Below are 21,534 nucleotides of genomic sequence, written 5' to 3' on the forward strand. Positions count from 1 at the left end.
TTTAAGGAATCTCCACACTGTTCTCCATAGTGGCTGTACTAGTTTGCATTCCCACCAACAGTGTAAGAGGGTTCCCTTTTCTCCACACCTTCTCCAGCATTTATTATTTGTAGACTTTTGGATGGCAGCCATTCTGACTGGTGTGAAATGGTACCTCATAGTGGTTTTGATTTGCATTTCTCTGATAATGAGTGATGTTGAGCATCTTTTCATGTGTTTGTTAGCCATCTGTATGTCTTCTTTGGAGAAATGTCTATTTAGTTCTTTGGCCCATTTTTTGATTGGGTCGTTTATTTTTCTGGAGTTGAGCTGTAGGAGTTGCTTGTATATTTTTGAGATTAGTTGTTTGTCGGTTGCTTCATTTGCTATTATTTTCTCCCATTCTGAAGGCTGTCTTTTCACCTTGCTAATAGTTTCCTTTGATGTGCAGAAGCTTTTAAGGTTAATTAGGTCCCATTTGTTTATTTTTGCTTTTATTTCCAATATTCTGGGAGGTGGGTCATAGAGGATCCTGCTGTGATGTATGTCAGAGAGTGTTTTGCCTATGTTCTCCTCTAGTTTTATAGTTTCTGGTCTTACGTTTAGATCTTTAATCCACTTTGAGTTTATTTTTGTGTATGGTGTTAGAAAGTGGTCTAGTTTCATTCTTTTACAAGTGGTTGACCAGATTTCCCAGCACCACTTGTTAAAGAGATTGTCTTTAATCCATTGTATATTCTTGCCTCCTTTGTCAAAGATAAGGTGTCCATATGTGCGTGGATTTATCTCTGGGCTTTCTATTTTATTCCATTGATCAATATTTCTGTCTTTGTGCCAGTACCATACTGTCTTGATAACTGTGGCTTTGTAGTAGAGCCTGAAGTCAGGTAGGTTGATTCCTCTAGTTCCATTCTTCTTTCTCAAGATCGCTTTGGCTATTCGAGGTTTTTTGTATTTCCATATAAATTGTGAAATTATTTGTTCTAGCTCTGTGAAGAATACTGTTGGTAGCTTGATAGGGATTGCGTTGAATCTATAAATTGCTTTGGGTAGTATACTCATTTTCACTATATTGGTTCTTCCAATCCATGAACATGGTATATTTCTCCATCTATTAGTGACCTCTTTGATGATGAACATTTAGATTGTTTCCTGAACATTCATGTTCAGGATCAGTGGGGGGCAAACATATGTATACCTGTGACTGATTCATGTTGATGTATGGCAAAAAAATCACAATATTGTAATTATTCTCCAATTAACATAAATTAATTTTAAAAATTCATGTACAATCTTTTCATTGGTCTTGGGTAAATACCTAGGTGTGGAAAGGCTGGGTCATTTGTATGAGGCAGAAGCAGAAGTCACAGCCATTTTTCACATTTTCTTCTCTCAGTCTGTTCTCCTAGGACTCAGTTAACATGCCTATTAGACATTTCATTCATGTCTCACAGATCCCTAAGGTGCCCATCCTTTTTCTCCTCTCTTTTCCTCGCACTTCTTCATATTAGACAAATTCTACTGCTGTATCTTCAAGATTACTTATCTTTTCTTCTGCTATATTATTTGGCTAAATCTATTCAGTAAGTTTAAACTTCAAACATTTCATTTTAAATTCTAAAATTTTCATTGAATTTTATCTTTTCATTCATTATGAGTACACTTTTCTTTACTTATTCAGCACAGTTATAAAATTCATTTAAAAATCCTGTATACTATTACTAACATCTGGGTCATTTATGGGTTGAATCTCTATTTGCTTTTGAGACTGGGTCATATTTTCCTGTTCTTCTTTGCTGATGAGTTTTATATTGTATCATATTATGAACTCTATGATTTTGAAAATCTAGGTTCTGTCTTATTCCTTCAAATAGTGTCAAATTTTGATTTGTAGGTAGTTACTTGGTTGATCTCATATTGGACTCTGTGCTTCATAGATTGAGTTTCACATGTATGCATAAAAATCAACCAGGTATCTTTTGCAAAGCGTGAACATAACATTTGGAGATGGCACTTCCTTGCTCTCACCATTTTAGGATTTTCCCCTCACTCTCCAATGTCTCTGATAGTTCTGGACCCTGTCCTTTCTTTCTTCTGGCCAGAAAGACTACATGTTTCCTTGCTTGGTAATAGTCACTCAGGGTGGCATCAGCCTCAGGCTGCTGTTAACCTTTCAGTTCAGTTGAGTCGCTCAGTCGTGTCCGACTCTTTGCGACCCCATGAATCACAGCACGCCAGACCTCCCTGTCCATCACCAACTCCCGGAGTTTACTCAGACTCACGTCCATTGAGTCGGTGATACCATCCAGCCATCTCATCCACTGTCATCCCCTTCTTTTCCTGCCCCCAATCCCTCCCAGCATCAGGGTCTTTTCCAATGAGTCAACTCCTCACATAAGGTGGTCAAAGTATTGGAGTTTCAGCTTTAGCATCAGTCCTTCCAATGAACACCCAGGACTGATCTCCTTTAAATGGACTGGTTGGATCTCCTTGCAGTCCAAGGGACTCTCAATAGTCTTCTCCAACACCGCAGTTCAAAAGCATCAATTCTTCGGTGCTCAGCTTTCTTCACAGTCCAACTCTCACATCCATACATGACCACTGGAAAAACCATAGCCTTGACTAGAAGGACTTTTGTTGCCAAAGTAGTATCTCTGCTTTTGAATATACTATCTAGGTTGGTCATAACTTTCCTTCCAAGGAGTAAGCATCTTTTAATTCCATGGCTGCAATCACCATCTGCAGTGATTTTGGAGCCTAGAAAAATAAAGTCTGACACTGTTTCCACTGTTTCTCCATCTATTTCCCATGAAGTGATGGGACCAGATGCCATGATCTTCATTTTCTGAATGTTGAGCTTTAAGCCAACTTTTTCACTCTCCTCTTTCACTTTCATCAAGAGGCTTTTGAGTTCCTCTTCACTTTCTGCCATAAGGGTGGTGTCATCTGCATATCTGAGGTTATTGATATTTCTTCCGGCAATCTTGATTCCAGCTTGTGCATCCTCCAGCCCAGCCTTTCTCATGATGTACTCTGCATATAAGTTAAATAAGCAGGGTGACAATATACAGCCTTGACGTACTCCTTTTCCTATTTGGAACCAGTCTGTTGTCCCATGTCCAGTTCTGACTGTTGCTTCCTGACTTGCATATAGGTTTCTCAAGAGGCAGGTCAGGTGGTCTGGTATTCCCATCTCTTTCAGAATTTTCCACAGTTTATTGTGATCCACACAGTCAAAGGCTTTGGCATAGTCAATAAAGCAGAAATAGATGTTTTTCTGGAACTCTCTTGCTTTTTCCATGATCCAGCGGGTGTTGGCAATTTGATCTCTGGTTCCTCTGCCTTTTCTAAAACCAGCTTGAACGTGTGGAAGTTCATGGTTCATGTATTGCTGAAGCCTGGCTTGGAGAATTTTGAGCATTACTTTACTAGTGTGTGAGATGAGTGCAATTGTGCGGTAGTTTGAGCATTCTTTGGCATTGCCTTTCTTTGGGATTGGAATGCAAACTGACCTTTCCCAGTCCTGTGGCCACTGCTGAATTTGCCAAATTTGCTGGCATATTGAGTGCAGCACTTTCACAACATCATCTTTTAGGATTTGAAATAGCTCAACTGGGATTCCATCACCTCCACTAGCTTTGTTCGTAGTGACGCTTCCTAAGGCCCACTTGATTTCACATTCCAGGATGTCTGGCTTTAGGTGAGTGATCACACCATCATGATTATCTGGGTCATGAAGATCTTTTTTGTACAGTTCTTCTATGTATTCTTGCCACCTCGTCTTAATATCTTCTGCTTCTGTTAGGTCCATATCATTGCTGTTCTTTATTGAGCCCATCTTTGCATGAAATGTTCCCTTGATATCTCTAATTTCTTGAAGAGATCTCTAGTCTTTCCCATTCTGTTGTTTTCCTCTATCTCTTAGCATTGATCGCTGAAGAAGGCTTTCTTATCTCTTCTTGCTATTCTTTGGAACTCTGCATTCAGATGCTTATATCTTTCCTTTTCTCCTTTGCTTTTTGCTTCTCTTCTTTTCACCGCTATTTGGTAAGCCTCCTCAGACAGACATTTTGCTTTTTTTGCATTTCTTTTCCGTGGGGATGGTCTTGATCCCTGTCTCCTGTACAATGTCATGAACCTCCATCTATAGTTCATCAGGCACTCTATCAGATCTAGTCCCTTAAATCTATTTCTCACTTCCACTGTATAAACATAAGCGATTTGATTTAGGTCATACCTGAATGGTCTAGTGGTTTTCCCCACTTTCTTCAATTTAAGTCTGAATTTGGCAATAAGGAGTTCATGATCTGAGCCACCATCAGCTCCTTGTCTTGTTTTTGCTGAGTGTATAGAGCTTCTCCATCTTTGGCCGCAAAGAATATAATAAATCTGCTTTTGGTGTTGACCATCTGGTGACGTCCATGTGTAGTCTTTTCTTGTGTTGTTGGAAGAGAGTGTTTGCTATGACCAGTGCATTCTCTTGGCAAAACTCTATTAGTCTTTGCCCTGCTTCATTCTGTACTCCAAGGCCAAATTTGCCTGTTACTCCAGGTGTTTCTTGACTTCCTACTTTTGCATTCCAGTCCCCTATAATGAAAAGGACATCTTTTTGGGGTGTTAGTCCTAATTGGTCTTATAGGTCTTCATAGAACCATTCAACTTCAGCTTCTTCAGTGTTACTGTTTGGGGCATAGGTTTGGATTACCGTGATATTGAATGGTTTGCCTTGGAAATGAACAGAGATCATTCTGTCGTTTTTGAGATTGCATCCAAGTACTGCATTTCAGACTCTTTTGTTGACCATAAGGGCTACTCCATATCTCCTAAGGGATTCCTGCCCACAGTAGTAGATATAATGGTCATCTGAGTTAAGTTCATCCATTCCAGTCCATTTTAGTTCGCTGATTCCTAGAATGTCGACGTTCACTCTTGCCATCTCCTGTTTGACCACTTCCAATTTGCCTTGATTCATGGACCTAACATTCCAGGTTCCTATGCAATATTGCTCTTTACAGCATCGGACCTTGCTTCTATCACCAGTCACATCCACATCTGGGTATTGTTTTTGCTTTGGCTCCATCCATCCCTTCATTCTTTCTGGAGTTAGTTCTCCAGTAGCATATTGGGCACTTACTGACCTGGGGAGTTCCCCTTTCAGTATCCTATCATTTTGCCTTTTCATACTGTTCATGGGTTAAAAGCCATTTTAAAAGAGGGAACAGGGGAGTCTTCTTCCAAATGTCACTCCCCTCTAGAATCTACTTTTCTTCTTGAGGTGTCTTGAGGTAGTTGTTTGTCGTATCTCATCCAGGGTTTATGGTTCTAATTTACCGGAAGTTCAGTCAATTAGGAAATTACTTGAACACCACACAGGAAGTGGTACCCTCAGTACTTGACTTTTGAAGTGTTCTGCTACTCTCTGAATTCTGTTTCCTCTGAAGATTTTCTCCTACCTATTTGTTTGGGCCCCTTTCATGGTAAAACCTTTCCTGAATGTCTGGTGATCCTTGGTTGTGCATCCTTGGTTGATGCAATATCAGGCAGATTAAAAGATCCACCCTGCTGGCTGGAGCTTACTCAGTGGCAGATTTTTCTTTCCTTTTTTAGCTTTTCTAAATGTTTTGTTTTTTTTTTTTAATAATTAAATATTGAAAATTTTACAAAAATGTTAAATGATTGAGGTTCTTTTCATTTTTTTCCCCCTCAAAGGTTCTGAACATAAATGGATCTTTTCTTAAGGGCAACCTTGTTGATATTTCCTCATTATTTTGGTGCAGCTCCCTCAGATGTGCAGGTCTTCTCTTTGGAGTTGCTCTGTTATAGACAGATAACCTCTGAAATCAATTTCATACTGAAAATATATTAGTTAAGATGGCTGTCAATCATACAGATAAAAATAATTAATGAAATTCCTTTTTCAGGTATGTTGCATACACTTTACTTATACTCTCTTTGGTTTTTCTCAATGAACACTTCCCTATTGACTAAATTAGATATTTCTGTTCAAATAGTAAAACCCAAAACAAGCAGAAACTCCTCAAAATCTTAAATTTTTTAAATTGCTGGATGGTGTGATATCCCTATTACCTTTATTTTCATTGGAATTTTATTTTATCCTCTGTAAGAGAGGCTTCTTTCTCACATGAATTCTATGTTATGAGTATACTGAACTCCTTGCATGCATGCATGCTAGGTTGCTTCTGTCGTGTTGGACTCTTTGCAACCCCATGGACTATAGCTCACCAGGCTCCTCTGTCCAGGGGATTCTCCAGGCAAGAATAGTGGAGAGGGTTGCCACGCCTTCCTCCAGGGGATCTTCCTGACCCAGGGATAGAACACATGTCTCTTATGTCTCCCACATTGGCAGATGGGTTCTTTACCACTAACGCCATCTTGGAAGCCCCTACCAAACTCCTTACCTTCTGTCAAACAGAGCTTAAAGACTTTTTCAGTTTTGTGACTTTCCACAGAATATACTTTCTTCCTAAAACTCCCTCTTTCTTTCTACATTTAGCTACAGAGCTTCTACTTTCCTTCATTATTCAGCATAGTGATTTCTTCTGTGAGTGCCTCTGACTTTTCCAGACAGACTTGTTCTGACTCATTCATTCTATATTTAACTGAAACAGTGCACTTAACTCTATTGATAGACTTACTTTTTCTCTTGTAATAACTTTGTTCATATGTCTTTCTTACTGGTCTGTGAATTCCATAAAGGCAAGGACTCACATTACTTTTTGAAACCAATCTTACCAACTGACAGCATCTCCATTAATGACCAGAGATCCACACCAATCACATTCCATACTCTCTTTGTAGTAAGAGTCACATTACCCCAGTTCAGTTCAGTTCACTTCAGTTCAGCCACTCAGTCATGTCAGACTCTTTGCAACCCTATGGACTGCAACACGCCAAGCTTCCCTGTTATCACCAGCTCCTGGAGTTTGCTCAAACTCGTGTCCACCAAGTCAGTGATGCCATCCAACCATCTCATCCTCTATTATCCCCTTTTCCTCCTGCCTTCAATCTTTCCTAGCATCAGGGTCTTTACCAGTGAGTCAGTACTTCACATCAGGTGGCCAAAGTACTGGAGTTTCAGCTTCAGTATCAGTCCTTCCAATGAATATTCAAGACTGATTTCCTTTAGGATAGACTGGTTGGATCTCCTTGTACTCTAAGGGACTCTCAAGAGTCTTCTCCAACACCACAGTTCAAAAGCATCAGTTCTTTAGCGCTCAGCTTTCCTGATAGCTCAGGTTGTAAAGAATTTGCCGGTAATGCAGGAGACCCCAATTCAATTCCTGGGTCAGGAAGATCTGCTGTAGAAGGGACAGGTTACCCACGCCAGTATTCTTGGGCTTCACTTGTGGCTCAGCTGGTAAAGAACTCACCTGCAATGCAGGAGACCTGGGTTCGATCCTAGGGTTGGGAAGATTCCCTAGAGAGGGGAACGGCTAACCACTCCAGTATTCTGGCCTAGAGAATTCAGTCCATGGTGTCCCAAAGAATTTGATGCAGCTGGACAACTTTCACTTTCAGGTTACCCAAGGGAGACCTTATACTTTCATTATGGAATTATTATTTAGCTAAAAAATGAATATATATATGTGTGTGTACATTGTATATGTATATATGTGTCATAAACATTTTATTAGCTGAAGCTATTTTATATTCAAGTATTTAAAATTCCAAGTTATGATAATTTAGAGTCTCATTCAATAAGCTTGAATGCATGCATTATAGGTAGTACAGAGTCTGTTACCCTTTTATCCATTATGATTTCTGTTGTGGAATTTAATATGAGAAAGAAGATTGTTTTTGTAATGAATTCACAAATGTGTTTCCATTTTGAAATACTGGGTATTCATGTGTGCAGGTGTCAGCTGGATAAACATATATAATAGCCTTTAAAGTAGTAGATTTTACACAATGATTGACATGGAATTAGTACTTATAAAATAATCTGTGGAGGCTTGTTTCAATTATAAGGGACAAACTACAGACCTGGTATATAGAAGGAGCCCTGAGTAATACTTTTTCCAGATCTTCATGGTACTAAACTGTTTGAAGGAGAATCAACAGCTGTTGTGTGAATCTATTGAAGCATTAAGAAAAATTTATTCTCCAAGTAAATTTAGCTTAAAACTCTATAGACTCTTTTGAGGATTTCAAACAGATGCAATCCTTCATATCTACAAGGAACTAGACATGAAATCCTAAAAATAAATAAAAGTGAAATTATAATGGAGTCTATCTATACTTTAAGCAAATCTAGTGTGATTTTTATTACACTCAAATGAAATGTGTCTCTGAAAATAAGTGTGCCACCAATTTCCTGAGAATTCTTTTAAATTTCCTCACCCCAAGGTGAAGAAAACGAAAATTTAAAATCATGAGAATGTTTCCTTTACCAGATGGAATCTAGAGACTTGAAGAAATAAGAAGAAAGGATGAAATGTGACCAAAGCCACTATAACATGTTAACATTTTGCTTTGCTGGACAAATGCACCTATGGTGAGTACATGGGCCACCAGAAGGCAGGACAGGGGGTTGTGGTGTTGAATGGAGGTGGGTCCTTAACTGAAACTCCCTTTGATGTGCACCACCTTCCCTCGTGGCTCAGATGGTAAAGAGTGTGCCTGCAATGCAGGAGACCTGGGTTCAATTCCTGGGTTGGGAATATCTCCTGGAGGAGGAAATGGCAACCCACTCCAGAATTCTTGCCTGAAGAATTCCATGGACAGAGGAGCCTTGTAGGCCCATGGGGGTCACAAAGAGTTGGACACGACTAAGCAACTAACATTTTACTTGGTGTGCACTGGCTTTGCACCCAGTCTGGTGTAGGGAATACAGCTTTCCTCCATGGGGTCTCTCAGCTAGGTAAATGCTTATGGTTAGACCTGAAAACACATGCAAAATTTTGGCCTGGAGCCAGGCTCCCCAAATGCCAATATAAATGACTGTTATTTTCCTTAAACTGAAGCATTGTCTTCAAGGAATAAATTAGTCTGACCTTAAGAACTGACTCATTTGAAAAGACCCTGATGCTGGGAAAGACGGAGGGCAGGAGGAGAAGGGGATGACAGAAGATGAGATGGTTAGATGGCATCACCGATTCAATGGACATGAGTTTAAGTAGACTCCAGGAGTTGGTGATGGACAGGGACATCTGGTGTGGTGCAGTTCATGGGATAGCAAAGAGTCAGACATGACTGAGTGACTGAACTAAACTGAACTGAACATCTATGAAAAAAAGTTAAGATGGAGATAAATAATTCAATAAGCTATACAGATCAGTTCATAGTCTTAGAGTTAATATTGTGCTAGGTGGATCATTACCATGTTTGCAGATAACGTTTAGGTTTAAATTTTAATTCAAATTTGCTTATTTAAATATTAAAATAATAGTGCATGTGTGCATGCTAAGTAGCTTCTATTGTGTCCAACTCTTTGCAATCCGATGGACCATAGCCTGCCAAGCTCCTCTGTCAATTGGATTCTCCAGGCAAGAATATTGGAGTGGGCTGTCAAGTCCTCCTCCAGGGTATCTTACCCACCCAGGGATCCAACCCACTTTACCACTAGTGCCACCTGGGAAGCTCAAAATAGCCATACAAAAAATAGTCAATCGATCTTTGACAATGGTGCAAGGGTAATTCAATAGAAAAAATGAGAGTTTTTCAACAATTGGTGTGGGTACAATTGTACATTCATATTTGTTTGTTTGTTTGTTTTCCTTGCTTGTGCAGGCACACAGTCATGTGCATCTATTTGCAAACTCATGAACTGCAGTCTGCCAGGCTCCCCTGTCCATGGGATTCTACAAGCAAGAATTCTGGAATGGGTTGCCATTCCCTTCTTCAGGGGATCTTCCCAACCCAGGGCTCAAACTCTTATCTCTTGCATCTCCTTCATTGAGAGGCGGTTCTTTACTAGCTGAGCCACCAGCCCCCTCTTTTTTTTTTTTCTTATCTAGGATTAACTTAGCTTAAAAACAAAAAAAAAGTTATCAATTCACTCTTCTCAACTTAACTGGACAGTCTATCTGTGGTATAACTGCCAGTAAAATGTAAATGTTTGTAAAACAAACATTTTTACAATTTGATGGCCCCTAGCTTTTTTTTTTCTTTCTTCACAGAAAGGAAAGAAATAATATGAAAACAGCTCAAGGTATACACTGACAAATAAAAATATATGAGGAAAGAGGATCACAAGGTTTGATTCAACTGGAGAAACAGAGGAGATTGGTCTATGTTAAAAAAAATGCCAATCCTGGAAAGTTGAGTGTGAAGATTTTAGAGCAATATTATTATTTTATAGCAATAAAATATATTATTCATTTGTATGTGAATTACATTTTGAAATGACAATATTTTGGATTTATTTTATTAAATAAAAATGTTTTTAAAATTTAAAAATAATGACATGAAGATCTGTATCAGTCATCATGTAACAGACATAAGGATACATGAAAGAATGAAATGATAGTCAAAAAATCATAGAATGCTGAAAGGCTTTGAAAAATATAGGAGATAAAAGAATTTAAAATGGAAAATGATTGAAACTAGTCAAATACCACAATGATGTTGGTGCTTAACTGATTAAATTCCACTTCCCAGGTATTAAAAATATTTTCCTTTTAACAAATTGGCCTATGAAGGTTACCACTGAGATGAGCATCTTTTAAAACTAAACAAAGTAGGGATGTCAAATGCTTCCATGTGCTGCTCCCCCAGTAACTGCAAAGGCCATTCAGAGGGAAAAGTTGGGATAGTTAGGAGACGATCAATTAACATTTGAAAAGTATAAAACCAATTCCTAAGATGAATGCTTTATATTACATTGGTGGGTCAAATCTTACCAATTTAAAAGAACTTCAGTTCAGTTCAGTTCAGTCACTCAGTCATGCCTGATTCTTAGCGACCCCATGAATTGCAGCACGCCAGGCCTCTCTGTCCATCACCAACTCCCAGAGTTCACCCACACTCATGTGCATTGAGTCAGTGATGCCATCCAGCTGTCTCATCCTCTGTCACCCCCTTCTCCTCCTGCCCCCGATCCCTCCCAGCATCAGAGTCTTTTCCAATGAGTCAACTCTTCGCATGAGGTGACCAAAGTATTGGAGTTTCAGCCTCAGCATTGGTCCTTCCAATGAACACCCAGGACTGATCTCCTTTAGGATGGACTGGTTGGATTCCTTGCAGTCCAAGGGACTCTCAAGAGTCTTCTCCAACACCACAGTTGAAAAGCATCAATTCTTCAGTGCTCAGCTTTCTTCACAGTCCAACTCTCACATCCATACATGACCACTGGAAAAACCATAGCCTTGACTAGAAGGACCTTTGTTGGCAAAGTGATGTCTCTGTTTTTTAATATGTTATCTAGGTTGGTCATAACTTTTCTTCCAAGGAGTAAGTGTCTTTTAATTTCATGGCTGCAGTCACCATCTGCAGTGATTTTGGAGCCCCCCAAAAATAAAGTCTGACACTGTTTCCACATCTATTTCCCATGAAATGATGGGACTGGATGCCATAATCTTTGTTTTCTGAATGTTGAGCTTTAAGCCAACTTTTTCACTCTCCTCTTTCACTTTCATCAAGAGGCTTTTGAGTTCCTCTTCACTTTCTGCCATAAGGGTGATGTCATCTGCATATCTGAGGTTATTGATACTTCTCCCGGCAATCTTGATTCCAGCTTGTGCTTCTTCCAGCCCAGTGTTTCTCATGATGTACTCTGCATATAAGTTAAATAAGCAGGGTGACAATATACAGCCTTGACGCACTCCTTTTCCTATTTGGAACCAGTATGTTGTTCCATGTAGGCTGCAATAATATAACACTGAATGCCATATTTGCATTTTCAAGATTTAGATATAACCCTTAATCTTGTTTTCCTAGAAAAAGACATTTCTGCTACTGGGTAAAAGAAAACACAATAGTGCAGTCTTGAGATCTCCTTCTGCATATTACTTAAGCCAGAGTAATATTCTGGTATCTCAATTATCACAGCCATTCTTTTTCAGTATATATAAAGTATACAATGAGATTCCAGGTTCAAATCGAATAAGAAAATATATGTTTGTTTCTGTTTATATAATAATTTCTCCTTCAGCTTCTTAAACTTTCATTCACTGTATTAATTCAGCTTTTTAAAATTTGGATATAGTTGCTTTTCAATGCTGAGTTCGTTTCTGCTGTACAACGAAATGAATCAGTCACGTGTATACATATATCCCCTTTCTCATGGACCTCCCCTCCAGGTCATCACAGAGCATGGAGCTGAGTTCCCAGCTGCTATACAGAAGGTTACAATTAGCAATTAATATTTTACACATGCTTCCTGATGGCTCAGACGGTAAAGAATCTTCCTGCAATGCGGGAGACTTGGGTTCAATCCCTGGGTTGGGAAGATCCCCTGGAGAAGGGAATGGCAACCCACTCCAGTACTCTTGCCTGCAGAATCCCATGGACAGAGGAGCCTGGTGGGCTACAGTCCAAGGAGTCGCAGAATTGGATACAACCAGGTGACTAACACTTTCTTTCTTTGTTTCTTACACATGGTAGTGTATATATATAGATCTTAATCTCCCAATTCATCTCACCCTCCACTGTCACACGTCTATTCTCTATGTCTGTGTCTCTATTGCTATTGCAAATATGTTCGTCTGTATCCTTTTTGTAGATTCCACATATATGTATTAATATACAACATTTGTTTTTCTCTTTCTGATTAAAAGCAGTGATTAACTCTCTCACTTTCTCAGCTTCTAATATAAGACAGTCTGTGTCCCAGTTAATAGTAGAGGGAAAATATAAAAAGAGAAGAGAGGCCAAACAGTGGATTTAATACTTAGTAGCCCTTTCTTCTACATAACAAAATTAATGGCTCCCACTTGCATTTCTCTTCAGTGAGTTCTAGATCAAAGCAGGGTCGAGGACTGTAAAACATGTGAAGGAATCTTAACGTGATTTATTTATAAACATAAAGTGACCCTCCCACTCTCTTTATTACTCATACTAGATAAAAAATCTACTAGTTGTTTTCATTTCCTCCTATAGAAAGGAGTTAACCAAAGATACAGGCTCTAAGAATAACATCAAGATATGCCAATGTTTTGTTTAGTTGTTTAGTTTTTAGTTTTTTAAGATTGGTAATGGGCTTCATTTGATTATATAAGAACATTTAAGTATTATTATAATACACAATTTCTATGTTTTGAACCACTGTTGTTGTTTAGCCACTATGTCATACCCAACTCTTCTGTGACCCCATAGAATGTAGCCCTGCCAGGCTCCTCTGTCCATGGGATTTCCCAGGGAAGAATACTGAAGTGGGTAGCATTTTCTTCTCCAGGGGATCTTTGCAGCCAGGGATGAAACCCTCATCTCCTGCATTGTCACGTGGGTTCTTTACCACTAAGCCACCTGGGAAGCCCTCTTTGAACCATTATTCCACTTTAAATTTTTTTTGAAATGTTAATGATTTATTTGGTTTTAGAAACTGAGCTTCTAAAAAATAGGTTAAATTAATTAGCATAATAACGATGAAAAGTAAGGTGATTAAAAAATACATTCAGAAGTTTTTGTTTTATTGTTATTATCATTACTGTTTTGAAGTAGGAAAGTACGCTGTATATATAGATAAAAGAGAAAAAAAAAATTAAGCATCAAACCCTCCAATTCCTAGACTCCAAGCTACTTTCAAAAAGTTTTCTTCCTATTTCTCCAATAAAACCATATTGTTCTACTTTCTTCACAATGTCTCACCTTGGCATTTTTACTCAGTTTCCCCTAGTTAAATACCCTCCCCCTTCTCTCTCACCGGAAATCTACAAATCTCTGAAGCCCAGCTCCAGTGGAGCTCTTTTTAGCCACCGAACAATTTCTCCCTCTCCTGGATCTGCATCCAAGGATCATATCAACTGTACATTGGTACAGCGTACCATCCAACATCCATCTTGATTAGGTAGCTATACTTTTTTGTTCACTGGAAATTGCACCATATCAATTGTAACTTGTATAATTCTACTTCTGCTGAAAGTGAAAGTCACTCAGTTGTGTCCAACTCTTTACGACCCCATGGACTATACAGTCCATGGAATTCTCCAGGTTAGAATACTGGAGTGGGTAGTCTTTCCCTTCTCCAGGGGAGTTTCCCAACCCAGGGATCAAAACCAGGTCTCCCACGTTACAGGTAGATTCTTTACCAGCTGAGCCCAAGAATACTGGAGTGGGTAGCCTATCCCTTCTCCAGCGGATATTCCCAACCCAGGAATCAAACTGGGGTCCCCTGCATTGCAGGTGGATTCTTTACCAACTGAGCTATCAGGGAAGCCCCCAATATTAATTCAGCAAATATTCACTGAGCCTCTGCTCTAGAGACTAGGGATAAATGGTGCATTAAAATCAACTCAATTTTTACTCTCAAGGAGCTAACAAGCTTTCATTCATATATTTGACTATAATTTAATTTTAATGTTATATCTTAGTTATATTTCTACATGTTTAGATCTTATGCCTGTAACTACATTTCAAACATGTATAGAACAGTCTCAATTTTTGTATCTGACACAATGGTCAGCATACAGCTCACAAAACACAGAATTAAAGAAAACTGGAAGAATCTTTGGAGATCCATTAAAAAAAGATTGAATTATAGAATAAGAAATTGACAGGGAGAAGACTGAACTGTCTAAAGCCTAAAGTCACATTGTAAGATCTTCTAAGTAGGTATTTACTGATTTGGTGAGCTTGAAGAAATCTCTTGTTCAAAATCTCATGAGAGTCTTTGCCAAACTAACTCCCTCATTTGCTACTTTACATTTCTCACATCATCAGTAGTTTATTTGGTAACAGATTTCAGAGACATATTTTCTATGATTCTCCTTATTTTTACAGATGGGAAAATGAGTCAGGAGACAATTTGATAATTTGATTTCTTCAAGAACATGTCAGCTGAATATACCCATTTGATTTACTGGTGAAGATGGATTGATTTCTCCCTAAGATCAAGAGCAAGACAAGGATGTTTCCTCCCTCCACTGCTATTCAACATGGTGCTAAAAGTTCTAATCAGTGCAGTAAGGGAAGAAAAAGAAACAAAAAGCATAACCAATTAGAAGGGAAAAAATGAAAATATCTCTATTTAAAAATAACATGACTGTCTACATAGAAAATCACAAGGAATTTACACAGAAACTCTTAAACTAATAAGTACATTCAGTAATGTCACAGAATAAAAGATCAACACACAACACTAAAAACAAACATGCAGAAACTGAAATCAAAGGATAATGTCATTTATAATCATTCTAATGGAAACCAAATACTTAGGGATTATAGTTAAGACATGTGCAGGATGTGTATAATGAAAATTAAAAATCCTGATAAAATAAATAAAAGATGATGTAAATAAATAGAATTGTCATGTTCAAGTTATATTCACAAATTAGAAGGCTAAATGAGTAAAGATGGCCATTCTCCTCAGTATCGCCTGTAGATTTAATGTAATACCCATCAATATCCCAGCAGGATAATTGTAGACATGGTCAAGTTATTCTAAAATTTATATGGCAATTCACAGACTCTACCAGAGATAAGATAATCTTGAAAAAGAAGAATGAAGTGATTAAAATTACTCTCACCAATATAAAGTCTTACTTATAGCTGTAGTCTAGTGGTTTTCCCTACTTTCTTCAATTTAAGTCTGAATTTGGCAATAAGGAGTTCATGGTCTGAGCCACAGTCAGCTCCTGGTCTTGTTTTTGCTGACTGTATAGAGCTTCTCCATCTTTGGCTGCAAAGAATATAATCAGTCTGATTTCGGTGTTGACCATCTGGTGATGTCCATGTATAACGTCTTCTCTTGTGTTGTTGGAAGAGGGTGTTTGTTATGACCAGTGCATTTTCTTGGCAAAACTCTATTAGTCTTTGCCCTGCTTCATTCCGTATTCCAAGGCCAAATTTGCCTGTTACTCCAGGTGTTTCTTGACTTCCTACTTTTGCATTCCAGTCCCCTATAATGAAAAGGACATCTTTTTTGGGTGTTAGTTCTAAAAGGTCTTGTAGGTCTTCATAGAACCGTTCAAATTCAGCTTCTTCAGCGTTACTGGTTGGGGCATAGACTTGGATTACTGTGATATTGAATGGTTTGCCTTGGAAACGAACAGAGATCATTCTGTCATTTTTGAGATTGCATCCAAGTACTGCATTTTGGACTCTTTTGTTGACCATTATGGCCACTCCATTTCTTCTGAGGGATTCCTGCCCGCAGTAGTAGATATAATGGTCATCTGAGTTAAATTCACCCATTCCAGTCCATTTCAGTTCACTGATTCCTAGAATGTCGACATTCACTCTTGCCATCTCCTGTTTGACCACTTCCAATTTGCCTTGAATCATGGACCTGACATTCCAGGTTCCTATTGCTCTTTACAGCATTGGACCTTGCTTCTATCACCAGTCACATCCACAGCTGGGTATTCTTTTTGCTTTGGCTCCATCCCTTCATTCTTTCTGGAGTTATTTCTCCACTGATCTCCAGTAGCATATTGGGCTACTCTTTCAGTATCCTATCATTTTGCCTTTTCATACTGTTCATGGGGTTCTCAAGGCAAGAATACTGAAGTGGTTTGCCATTCCCCTCTCCAGTGGTGTTCATGGGGTTCTCAAGGCAAGAAAACTGAAGTAGTTTGCCATTCCCTTCTCCAGTGGACCACATTCTGTCAGATCTCTCCACCATGACCCGCCCATCTTGGGTTGCCCCACGGGCATGGCTTAATTTCATTGAGTTAGACAAAGCTGTGGTCCTAGTGTGATTAGATTGACTAGTTTTCTGTAAGTATGGTTTCAGTGTGTTTGCCCTCTGATGCCCTCTTGCAACATCTACTGTCTTACTTGGGTTTCTCTTACCTTGGGCGTGAGGTATCTCTTCATGGCTGCTCCAGCAAAGCGCAGCCATTGCTCCTTACCTTGGAGGAGGGGTATCTCCTACAGTGGAAGTGAGAAACAGATTTAAGGGCCTAGATCTGATCAATAGAGTGCCTGATGAACTATGGATGGAGGTTCATGACATTGTACATGAGACAGGGATCAAGACCATCCCCATGGAAAAGAAATGCAAAAAAGCAAAATGGCTGTCTGGGGAGGCCTTACAAATAGCTGTGAAAAGAAGACAAGTGAAAAGCAAAGGAGAAAAGGAAAGATATAAACATCTGAATGCAGAGTTCCAAAGAATAACAAGAAGAGATAAGAAAGCCTTCTTCAGCGATCAATGCAAAGAAATAGAGGAAAACAACAGAATGGGAAACACTAGAGATCTCTTCAAGAAAATTAGAGATACCAAAGAAACATTTCATGCAAAAATGGGCTCGATAAAGGACAGAAATGGTATGGACCTAACAAAAGCAGAAGATATTGAGAAGAAGTGGCAAGAATACATAGAAGAACTGTACAAAAAAGATCTTCACGACCCAGATAATCACAATGGTGTGATCACTGACCTAGAGCCAGACATCCTGGAATGTGAAGTCAAGTGGGCCTTAGAAAGCATCACTATGAACAAAGCTAGTGGAGGTGATGGAATTCCAGTGGAGCTATTTCAAATCCTGAAAGATGATGCTGTGAAAGTGCTGCACTCAATATGCCAGCAAATTTGGAAAACTCAGCAGTGGCCACAGGACTGGCAAAGATCAGTTTTCATTCCAACCCCAAAGAAAGGCAATGCCAAAGAATGCTCAAACTACCACACAATTGCATTCATCTCACACACTAGTAAAGTAATGCTCAAAATTCTCCAAGCCAGGCTTCAGCGATATGTGAACTGTGAACTTCCTGATGTTCAAGCTGGTTTTAGAAAAGGCAGAGGAACCAGAGATCAAATTGCCAACATTTGCTGGATCATGGAAAAAGCAAGAGAGTTCCAGAAAAACATCTATTTCTGCTTTATTGACTATGCCAAAGCCTTTGACTGTGTGGATCACAATAAACTGGGGAAAATTCTGAAAGAGATGGGAATACCAGACCACCTGATCTGCCTCTTTAGAAATTTGTATGCAGGTCAGGAAGCAACAGCTAGAACTGGACATGGAACAACAGACTGGTTCCAAATAGGAAAAGGAGTGCGTCAAGGCTGTATATCGTCACCCTGCTTATTTAACTTATATGCAGAGTACATCATGAGAAACGTTGGACTGGAAGAAACACAAGCTGGAATCAAGATTGCCGGGAGAAATATCAATAACTTCAGATATGCAGATGACACCACCTTTATGGCAGAAAGTGAAGAGGAACTCAAAAGCCTCTTGATGAAAGTGAAAGAGGAGAGTGAAAAAGTTGGCTTAAAGCCCAACATTCAGAAAATGAAGATCATGGCATCCGGTCCCATCACTTCATGGGAAATAGATGGAGAAACAGTGGAAACAGTGTCAGACTTTATTTTTCTGGGTTCCAAAATTACTGCAGATGGTGACTGCAGCCATGAAATTAAAAGACGCTTCCTCCTTGGAAGGAAAGTTATGACCAACCTAGATAGTATATTCAAAAGCAGAGACATTACTTTGCCAACAAAGTTTCATCTAGTCAAGGCTATGGTTTTTCCAGTGGTCATGTATGGATGTGAGAGTTGGACTGTGAAGAAGGTTGAGTGCCAAAGAATTGATGCTTTTGAACTGTGGTGTTGGAGAAGACTCTTGAGAGTCCCTTGGACTGCAAGGAGATCCAACCAGTCCATTCTGAAGGAGATCAGCCTTGGGATATCTTTGGAAGGAATGATGCTAAAGCTGAAACTCCAGTACTTTGGCCACCTCATGCGAAGAGTTGACTCATTGGAAAAGACTCTGATGCTGGGAGGGATTGGGGGCAGGAGGAGAAGGGGACGACAGAGGATGAGATGGCTGGATGGCATCACTGACTCACTGGATGTGAGTCTCAGTGAACTCCGGGAGTTGGTGATGGACAGGGAGGCCTGGCGTGCTGTGATTCATGTGGTCTCAAAGAGTCGGACACGACTGATCTGATCTGATCTGATCTGATAGCTGCAGTATTCATGACAGTGCAGAGTTGGAGAAATTGATATATAAATCAGTGACATAAAAATATGCAAAAATGTGTAACTTAATTTTGATAGAAGTGCAGAAGCATTTCAGTGGAGTAAGAACTGTTTTCTTAACAAACGGTGCTGCAGCAATTGAACACCCACAAGAAAAAAAAAATGAAGCATGATTTACTCCTTACACTTGATACAAAAATTAACTCAAATTTGGTTTAACTGGGTGCATTTAAATGTAAGATATAAAGTTATAAAATTATTAGAAAAAATACAGGATAAAATCTTAAGAATCTAGATCAAGACAAAGAGGTGTTAGGCATGATGCCAATAGCACAATCAATAAAAGGGAAACCATAAGTTAGACTTTTGTCTAAATTTAAAACATCTCAGCAAAAGACTCTTTTAAGTAGATGAAATGATAAACTACAGACTGGCAGAAATTATTTGTAAGCCAGATATACAACACAGAACTAATGTGAAGAGTTTAGAAAGTATTCCCAAAACTCAACAATAACCAACACACAGTTCAAACAGGGAAAGAGGCAAAAGAGATAGAGACAAATTCCCCCAGAAAGATATGCATATGGTACATAACCACATTAAAAGATGTTGAACATGTTTAGCCCTCAAGGAAACGCAAACTAAAACTACAATAAGATATCATTACATAGATGTCAGAATGGATAAAATTTAAAAATAGTGATAATATGAAATGCTGGTAATAATGTGGAAGAACTGGATCACTCACACACTGCAAGTTAGAATGTAAAGTAGTACAGTCACTCTGGAAAAAGTTTAGCAATTACCATGTGGTGTGGCAACTGCACTCCTGAGTCTTTATCCCAGAGGAGTGAAAACATGTTTGCATAAAAATCGGGACACGTTCATAGCGGCTTTATTCGTAACAATGCAAAACTGAAATGAATCCAGATGTTCTTCAACAGATGAATGGTTTAGCAAATGCTATTCTGTCCCTTCCATGGAATACTACTCAGAAATAAAAGAAAATGAACTATTGATGCAAGATGTCCCTGGAGTGAATCTCTAGGGAATTATGCCAAGTGTAAAAGCTAAGCTAAGCTAAGTCACTTCAGTCATGTCCAACTCTGTGCGATCCCATAGACGGAAGGCCAACAGGCTCCCCCGTCCCTGGGACTCTCCAGGCAAGAACACTGGAATGGGTTGCCATTTCCTTCTCCAGTGCATGAAAGTGAAAAGTGAAAGTGAATTTGCTCAGTCATGTCCGACTCTTAGCGACCCCATGGACTGCAGCCTACCAGGCTCCTCCGCCCATGGGATTTTCCAGGCAAGAGTACTGGAGTGGGGTGCCATTGCCTTCTCTGGCCAAGTGTAAAAAGCCATACCTAAAATGTTGCAAGCTGTATGACTCCATGTTGTACAACATTTAAGAAACGACAAAACATGAGCTTGAAGAACAGCTTAGTGATGGGGGAGGGGCCGAGGAAGGTAGGTTTGTTAATAAAAGGGCAACGAAGAGTTCCTCATGGCAGTGGAATTGTTCTTTATCTTGACTGCGGTAATCAACATATGAACCTACACATGTGGTAAAATTGTATACAACTAAATGAAGTGAAGTGAAGTGAAGTGAAAGTTGCTCAGTTGTGTCCGACCATTTGTGACCCCATGGACTATACTGTCCATGGAATTCTCCAGGCCAGAATACTGGGGTGGGTAGCCTTTCCCTTCTCCAGGGGATCTTCCCAACCCAGGGTTCAAACCCAGGTCTCCCGCATTGCAGGCGGATTCTGTACCAGCTGAGCCACCAGGGAAGCACACCATAAATGAGAACAATTAAACTGGGTAGGTGAACAAATTCTAGGTCAATATTCTGGTGATGAAAATGTGCCATTTTGGGGGGTAAAATTTTAATACAAGTGGAGACTAGGGAAAGTGCACACAGGATTTGTGGTTCAGTCAGTAGTCTTAAACAGCTCTTCTGATTTCATGTGATATCCTCTGTGTCTCAATAATTTAATCATTTCTTGATGGTTCAAAAGACTTTCAGGTCTTATACTGTGCCTGGCTCATCAATAATCACATTAGTCATCACGAATAACATTATAGATATGAGACTTGATTTGGATTTGTGGTGACCCTTTTTTGATGTCAATGTTCCTTTAAAAAAATTTTTTTTTCAATGCTCCTTTTCTCAATAAAGCAAAGACATTAAAAAAAAAGATTTGTTTGAGGTTCCTGCCAGTTTGAATAAATAGAATTTTATTAACCAGAAACCCTTAAATATTAATGTATGTGAACAATCTTCAAAAGTTTTTTTTTTTTTAAAGTTTCGTAATGAAAAGGAAACAATGTTATACTTGACCAAGTATGCATGAAGGGATGTAGATTGATCCAGTATGTATGTCATGGACTTTTTGGTTTGATGCAAAAATGTTTTTATTCTTGTTAATTCTTGTACTGGAACCTTTGGGTCAAAGGTTCTAATTTAATGAAAATGCATGATAGTTAGTGAATCTTCTTTGGGTGTT

General features: G+C 39.0%; 1 long non-coding RNA gene across 4 annotated transcripts in view; it reads right to left on the reverse strand.

The window, feature by feature from the left end:
- Window positions 1-21,534, reverse strand: part of LOC147359394 (uncharacterized) — a 62,035-nt gene that overhangs the window by 19,796 nt on the left and 20,705 nt on the right. The window contains exons 3-4 of one of the 4 annotated variants that reach the window (XR_015140758.1): window positions 16,891-16,968; window positions 5,606-5,830 (exon numbers count right to left, since the gene is read on the reverse strand). The exons of 1 other annotated variant lie outside the window; for it this stretch is intronic. This is a non-coding gene — a long non-coding RNA (uncharacterized LOC147359394). Of the gene's footprint in view, window positions 1-5,605; window positions 5,831-16,890; window positions 16,969-21,534 lie in introns of those variants that run through there. 2 more of the 4 variants (XR_015140760.1, XR_015140759.1) reach the window with 2 other exon arrangements.

Source organism: Bos grunniens, chromosome 14, assembly GCF_055505025.1.
Source record: "Bos grunniens cultivar Pamir isolate PY7600 chromosome 14, Bosgru_T2T1.0, whole genome shotgun sequence".
NCBI classification, from domain to species: domain Eukaryota; kingdom Metazoa; phylum Chordata; class Mammalia; order Artiodactyla; family Bovidae; genus Bos; species Bos grunniens.